Here is an 8,393-nt window from a genome sequence, read left to right on the forward strand (position 1 = left end):
AAGTTCAGTAGTTCTCAGCTTTTCCAGACTACTGTACCCTTTTCAGGAGGCCGATTTGTCTTGCATACCCCAAGTTTCACCTCACTTAAAAACTACTAGCTTACAAAGTCAGACATAAAAACACAAGTTGCACAGAACACTATTACTGAAAATTTGTTTACTTTCTCATTTTTACAATATAATTATAAAATAGTTACACACACACATCCCAGAATAAGGAACACTGATAGAGTACATTAAGCAGCATAAACAAGTCATTGTCTGTATGAAATTTTAGTTTGTATTGACTTTTTAGGGCTTTTCATGTTGCCTGTTGTAAAACTAGGCAAATATCTAGATGAGTTGACATAACCCCTCTGTGCATCACCAAGTGTGCATGTACCCCTGGTTGAGAACCACTGGTGCAGATTAAATTACTATAAAGTGGGTGTGTAATTGGTCGAAGGAAAAAAAAAACTAAAACAAACAAACAAAAAACCACACACCACAAAATAGTTATCAGTGGTTTGCTGTCAAACTGGAAATCTGTCCTGGATCAAGATAGGTTTGCCAACCCTGTTGTTTTCACCAGGAGTCTCCCAGAATCGGGCTCTATCTCCCAGAGGCTACTGAAGCCAAACTGGGAGATTTTTAGGCTCCATGCCTGCCTGGCTCCGTGCCACTCTCTGAAGTGGCTGGCACGTCCCTGCAGCCCCTGGGGGAGGGAAGGGGGCAAGGGGTCTCCGCGCCCTCCTCCCCGCCCTGAGTGCCAACTCCACAGCTCCCAATGTCCGGGAACTGTGGCCAATCTGAGCTGCAGGGGCAGCATCTGTTGGCAGGGGCAGCGTGCAGAGCCTCCTGGGCCCCCCCCCAGGGGCCGCAGGGATGTGCCTGCAGCTTCTGGGAGCAGTGCAGAGCCAGGGCAAGCAGGGAGCCTGCCTTAGCCCTGCTGCACAGCCAACCAGAAGCCGGCCAAGGTAAGCACCACCTGGCTGGAGCTCGCACCCCTCACCCCCTCCCGCACTCCAACCCCCAGCCCCAGTGCTGAGCCCCCTCCTGCACCCAAACTCCCTCCCAGACCCCACACCCCCTCCTGTACCCCAACCAGGGCCGTCCTTAGGCATACGCAGCATACATAGATCAGTGACCAGCCCTATCCCTCAGCCGGCCCCCCGTGCAAGGGGCAGGGCCATCCCGGGGGTGGGGCGGACAACTCCCTCCGCCCTGCCTCTTACCCTTCCCCCCCTGCTCCGCTCCTGGCCTGCCTCCATTTCACCTCTTCCCCCAGGGAGCCCGCACTCACTGGCAGCAGCAGGAATCGGAGCAACCCAGCCCGCTCTACTCCTCCAGGATCACCCCCCGCACTCACCGGTGGCGGGAAGTGGAGCGACGCAGCCCCAGCCCGCTCTGCTTCCCTTGCCCCGGCCCCAGCCACGTCGCTCAGGTTGGGGAAAGGACCGCCCCTGGCTCTCACCAGCGGAGGGAAGTGGAGCGCCGTGGCTGGGATCTGGCAGAGTGGCGCGGGCTAGGGCCGGGCTGCTCCGCTTCCTGCCGCTGCCAGTGAGTGGGCAAGGATCCCTTCCCCCAAGCTCCCTCCCCCGAGCGACATGGCTGGGGCCGGGGCTAGGGAAGCGGAGCAGGCAGCTCCAGGCCCCCTGCTAATCCCCTGGGCCACTCTAGGACTGTGGGGCCCCCAAAAGTGGCCCCCCACAGCTCCTACCTCCCAGATCCTTGGAGGGGAGGCCTGGGGGGCTGCGTAGGGCACCCAAATGACTATGGACGGCCCTGATCCCCAATGCCCTGCCCCAGGCTCAGCCTGGAGCCCCCCCCACACACACTCTGAACCCCTCAGCCCCAGCCCAGAGTCCACACCCCCTCCTGCACTCCCAAGCCCCTGCCCCAGCCTGGTGAAAGTGAGTGAGGGGGATGGAGTGAGTGGGGCGGGGCCTCGGAGAAGGGGTGGGACAAGGGTGTTTGAGTTTGTGTCATGAGACAGTTGGCAACCCTGGCTCCAGGACTGTTCAATATCTTCATTAGTGACTTAGATAATAGAGTGGAGAGTATGCTTACAAAATTTGCAGATTTAGTGTTTGTAAAGGGCTTTGAGATCATTTGATGAAAGAGTGTCTTCATATATACAATTATTATTTTAAAAGAGAATTAACCTCCTGTGTCCACCCAGTACTACTTCATTGCTTTACGTAGGGATCTTAGATTTATATATTTTGTTTAAAAATATAGCAAAGATGAAGGGGGCTTCCCTACGTGGTAGGGTAATGCACTGTACGCTAACATGCTGCACATTAACCATAGGTGCAGTTTGACTTCTATATTGAGGGGGGGGCAGGGAGATTAATACTATTCATAGATATAGATCTAACTTCCAGCTTTACTGATTGTTGGGGTACTTAAATTACAGTGTAATTCCTGCACCCCAGAACAGTGCCACCCCTTCCTCCACAGCCCACACCCCCTGCCGGGCCAATCCCAGCTCTGACTCCTCTTTGGCCCTGTCCCCCATGGCCACAATCTGCTCAGCTCAGTTACATGGTCTGGGCCTGGTGCTTCCAGGTGCCACCACCACCACCTCCAGTCCTGACTCAGGCAGCAGGAATGTGACAGCAAGCAGGGAGTGCAGCGCAGGGACTGACAGACCCCTTGCACCCCATAGGGACCCCCCAGATCACACACACACACACACTTGGGGAAGGGACAGATCCCATCCCAAGGAGGATTGACAGACCCTGGCACCCCCACAGGGAGTCCCATGGATCTCACACACCCCTCCCCAGGGAGGTACTGACAGCTCCTCTCCCCCCCCGCAGGATCTCACACACGCTGACCAAGGGACAGGGGCGGCTCTAGGTATTTTGCTGCCTCAAGCACTGCAGGCAGGCTGCCTTCGGCGGCTTGCCTGTGGGAGGTCCCCGGTCCCACGGATTCGGCGGCAGCCTGCGGGAGATCCGCAGAAGCCGCAGGACCAGCGGACCCTCCGCAGGCATGCCGCCAAAGGCAACCTGCCTGCCGCCCTCACGGCGACCGGCAGAGTGCCCCCCATGGCTTGCCGCCCCAGGCACATGCTTGGCGTGCTGGTGCCTGGAGCTGCCCCTGCCAAGGGAGGGACTGACCACTAGCCCCTATATAATCCCCCACAGGGATTCCCCCCAGGATACTGTGTCCCCACACTTCAGGGAGGGACCAACAGACACCCCCCCAGTCCCACACATCCCTCCCTGAGGACCCTCCTGCACTCCCCTCCTCCATGGACAAACCTGGCAAACTCCACTTTGTCCACCAGGAAAGGGGTAGGACCCCCCACCAAAACTAGGATTCCCCACCTGCCTCCTGATGCCCATGCCAGGACCAGTATACAGTTTGTGGGTCAATGCCCTCCAATCTCTGCCCACGGTATTACCTGCTCCATGTAAACCAATTTGTGTGCTTTAACGTACTGCTGTTTGAGACAATACCACATTCAAGTGCTCTCTAGGGAACCTTTAGTGTGCACCAGCAGGGTCTGCACAGAGCAATTAATGAGCAACACAGTGCGCTTTAGAAATCACACCCCTGAAGAGCATATTACTCCACCATGTAAACAAGCCCTTGGTCCGCTTTAATCAAATAATCATTCATGTTTTCATACTATCTTTAATAAAACACCACAGGAAGCTTTACAAGAGAAAGCCAGCCAGCAGTGACAGTGAAACTAGTTATAAAAGAGTTATTCCAGACAAACACTGACATTTAATTTCAGTTTGGCTTATGGTTCTGAGTCTCTCTTTAACCATGGAGGGTCTAATTAGAAGAGGAAGACAGTTCAACCAATAAAGGGTGAAAAAAAATCAAAGGATATACACCTCTAGATTGCTGCTCTGGCTTGCAGAAGTGCTAGCTACTAGGAGCTGGAATAAAGATACATGCACTGGAGAAATAGGCAAGAAGATCACAGAGCTACATGATAGCTGAGGTATGAACTTTGTGGGCCAAATGCAGCACACGGGGTTCTCTACTGCTCAGGTTAAGATGGTGCATTGTATGCTGGGATCTATACTATCTAAGTACAGAACCTCCTCATTAAACATAAAGTTAGTTGTAATCAGGCTCCTGGCAAGTTCTTAACGGAGTATGTCTCGTCTACACTTACAGCAACATATATAATCCAGGCACCACACACAGTGAAAATCTCCAAAGTTCCAGCTGCTCCCTGCTTCCAGAGCTTTTCACTGCAGTGAGAAAATGCTCTGGCATAGGGGAGGCAACAGGGAAAGTCTCCGGCAGTGGGGAGCTGCCAGAGCCTTTCCCTGCAGAACCCTACCGAAGATAGCAGTATAGATATTGGAAGCACTCCTTGGGCCCATAGAGAGCGGTATAGGGTATATATCCTAGGGTGCAAGTATGTAGGGAACCATCCACACTATTTATACCCACTCTAGCTGGGTGTGCAGTGTCTGTATTTTACACACCGCTGTAAGCACAGACAAACCTGTTGTGGCCTTATCTGGGAAGAGTTTAGGACTGTCTAGTAAAGCACAAAACTTTATGCTATCATATTACAGCATTAAGCAAAAATTACCCTTTACATCATTCACCAGGAGCTGGTGGGGTTCTCTCAGCCTTGGAGAGGAGATGTAACTCCAATGAGTACTCTGAAGCATTGCTGTCCTGCCCAGCTGCAAACCTTAGAAGGGAAGCAGCAGGCTGGCCTGTTAGAGTGCAGTCATTGCCTGATTAAAGTACATATAATGGTACTGAAATCAAGGAGGGCATCCCTAAACAGAGTTCTAGAGATGGCATTTTCAATACTCTGATTAATATTATTCATTACTGCGGATAACCTAGAGATAGTTAATTTTAATTATTGACAGGATGCCCAGAACACAGGATAGGTGCCTGTTAATTTAAGTCAATTAAAAAAAATCAAGAAAATTAATTAAATAAATAAATAGCCTCACAAGAGCATTCAAAGTCAAAAATAATAATGAGTTTTGGAAGCAGAGAAAGGAAATTACTGTCAGAGGGAAAAGATCCAGTGAGGATAAGAGAGACCTCTGCTGGGACAGGACCATCAGTAACAACTCTATCTTATAAGAACATAACTAGTCAGCCAAGCCTGCATATCAGCAAGACAAAGATAAGAGAGAGAGAGACAAACATTGTAGAGAAAGGCTAATATAGCCAGGTATCTGAATTCCAGCGGCAGTGGAGAATATTAATACAAACACCGTCCTAAAGGAAACCTGGGAAGATTTAGTCAGTTTCATTAGTATGGGGCCAAAGTAAAACTACATTGAGGAAGACAGAATTTAAACAGATTGTGATGCCAGTATAAACACACTAAATGGAAAAAGTGAAAGACACTGGGGAAAAAAAGAAAAGAATTACCAGCTCGATAAGTCTGCGTGAGAGAAAGAGTAACTGATAGCCATAGCTAGATTTCACTAACACCTGAGATCTTCAGATCCTTTTATGGTTAAATTAGGGTTCATGAGAAGTACCAGAGTCAGTGCCCTAAAGTCTCTATTTATCCCACAAACAGATACAGAGTGAGCAGCAATGGTGTGAGCTGCCAAACATGCCTCAATCTAGACCTTCTAGAGATAGAAGGATAGTGCATTTTCCTTACCTAATCCATCTGTGGCCTCTCTCCTTACACTGACAAGGGTGTCAATTATTATGGTGGCTTTTCCCTACCAAGGACACCTGAGATCATCATCTCATTTCACATAGGCCACTGAATAGCCATCAAATAGCTATGACTTTCAGTCAACACTAGCCTGTAATGAGCTACTAACAGTATCATCTGGCATAATAAAAGTATTGCCCATGAACTGTATTAGCGGCTCCATTGGGAAGCCCTAATACATACATATCCTCTAACCCATGCACATTAAGGACTCTGTCCTGCAATCCCTTTGCATGTGGGACTCATATGGACATCAAAGGGATTTGTGCCTGCAGAACACTTGGAGGACTGGGCACTAGGCTTTGCCTTTCTCAACACAAAAGCAGTACTGCTCCTCACACAGACTCTTAAAGCAAAATCCATTCACCCTTTTCCTTGTTACAAGCACTACTGCAAAGACAGATGGGCTCTGTCATAGGATATACTCAACACTAGGACACCTCCTCCTGGCTGCTCTGGGGATTAGTTCTTTCCAGGTCCAACACCCTCTTCTGCCGCTCATTTGCACATCCTGCGGCGTCTTTCTCTGTGTGACTCAGGGTGCTGCTCTCCTTTTGTAGCTTAGCCCCCCAGTCAGGTCACTGTGTGTTTTCTCCCCTTCTGGGGTATCAAAGTCCCACGGGGCAACTGTTCTACATAGTATTCTGTTTCACTGCTTGGTCTGTACCACTTCTTCAGTGACTGGTAGGAGAATGCAGGCCATCCTGCTAACCCACTATTCCAGGTTCTAACCCAGGAACCCTACAACCAGCGTTCAAGATCTGCACAGCCCTAAACCTTGTTACTATTTCCCTGGCCTGCTCCTACTTTGCCTGTATCAGGTTCTGTCTCCACCCTCCTCTGAGTACTTGCACTGGGGCCAGAGCCTGGGGCAGGAGCTTGTGGTGCCAACAGGAGAGGGATGCGGCTGGGCAGACAGACACCAAGCTAGGGTCGGGGTGGGCGGAGATCCATAGTGGGGGGGCCCCCCTTGTCTTTCCATGGGCATGCTCTGCAGCCTGTGTGCCCTGGGCATCCTCACTTCTGGTGCCTGCTGAGTGGTAAGCGTTGGCTGGAGAGGGTGAGGGGAGGTCGCCCCACCCCGCTCCCCATCATTGCCCACCCACCCAAAAGTGAGGGTTCACCCAGTTTTCCTGTCCTAGCTATGCCACTGGTGCAGGGCTGAAGCCCAGGGCCCTAACTTTGCTACCTGGAGCTGAAGTTGAAGCCAGAGCAACTTAGCTTTGCAGGGCCGCCCTGGGGCATGGGCCCTGGGCAATTTCCCTGCTTGCTACTCTCTAACTCCGGCCCTGGCTTTTATATGCAGAAAAAGAGCTGTTAGGGGCATTGGTGGGAGGTTTTTCTAGTATGCTGGGAGGGAAGAAAGAAAAAGGTTGAGAACCCCTGGACTAGATGGACCCTTTGTCTGACCAATATGCCCATTTGTATGTTCATATGAATGCATAGACTCACACTATGTACAGTGTTTTATCTGTGAACCTGTGATGGAGTGTTCACTCCACCCCTCACCTGAAAGGGTTAAGGGAGCTGGGACGGGGCTAATTAACCTGATGAGCTGCTCCTGGGAGATAATTAGGCTGGCTAGGCAAGCCCTAAGAGAGGATAGAGCCCAGCTGGACAGGAACAGGCTGAGCTGGGGTAAAATGAGGCAGCTGAGAATGCGGGAGGGAGGATTGCAGTATAGAAGCCTGCAGTGATTGTCTTAGGTTTCAGAGGGGTAGCTGTGTTAGTCTGTATCAGTAAAAACAACTATTTCAGATTTGGGGACGATTTATACCTTCAAGTCAGCGGCACTGCTATGGGTACCCGCATGGCCCCACAGTATGCCAACATTTTTATGGCTGACTTAGAATAACACTACCTCAGCTCTCATCCCATAGTGCTCCTACTCTACTTGCACTTCATTGATGACATCTTCATCATTTGGACCCATAGGAAGGAGGCCCTTGAGGAATTCCACCAGGATTTCAACAATCTCCACTCCACCATCAACCTCAGCCTGGACCAGTCCACACACTATGTGGACCATCGCTTATTTGAACTCTAAACACCACCTACTGATGGCTATACTTACCTACATGCCTCCAGCTTTCATCCAGACCACATCACACAATCCATTGTCTACAGCCAAGCCCTAAGATACAACTACATTTGCTCCAATCCCTCAGACAGAGACAAACACCTACAGGATCTCTATCAAGTGTTCTTAAAACTACAATACCCACCTGGGGAAGTGAAGAAACAGATTGACAGAGCCAGAGGGGTACCCAGAAGTCACCTGCTACAGGATAGGCCCAACAAAGAAAGTAACAGAACGCCACTAGCTATCACCTTCATCCCCCAACTAAAATCTCTCCAGCGCATCATCAAGGATCTACAACCTATCCTGAAGGACAATCCCTCACTCTAACAGACCTTGAGAGACAGGCCAGTCCTCACTTACAGACAGCCCCCCAACCTGAAGCAAATACTCACCAGCAACTACACACCACACAACAGAAACATTAACTCAGGAACCAATCCCTGCAACTGTGGGGTTACATCATCCCTATGCTGCCTTGGTGGAAAGTTACAGCAGCAGGACAACAAGAATAGAGGAGTTAGATAAGTTTTAGAAAGTTGAGTGAGGCCAGGTGGCCTAGCTGGGATCGGTTTTCAAGGTGATAAACAAGTCCATAATCATGGATTTTGCATGGGAAATGGAAACCAGTAAGCAAGGCCATATGCATGA

This window comes from Mauremys reevesii, linkage group 9 (assembly GCF_016161935.1).
Source record: "Mauremys reevesii isolate NIE-2019 linkage group 9, ASM1616193v1, whole genome shotgun sequence".
NCBI classification, from domain to species: Eukaryota; Metazoa; Chordata; order Testudines; family Geoemydidae; genus Mauremys; species Mauremys reevesii.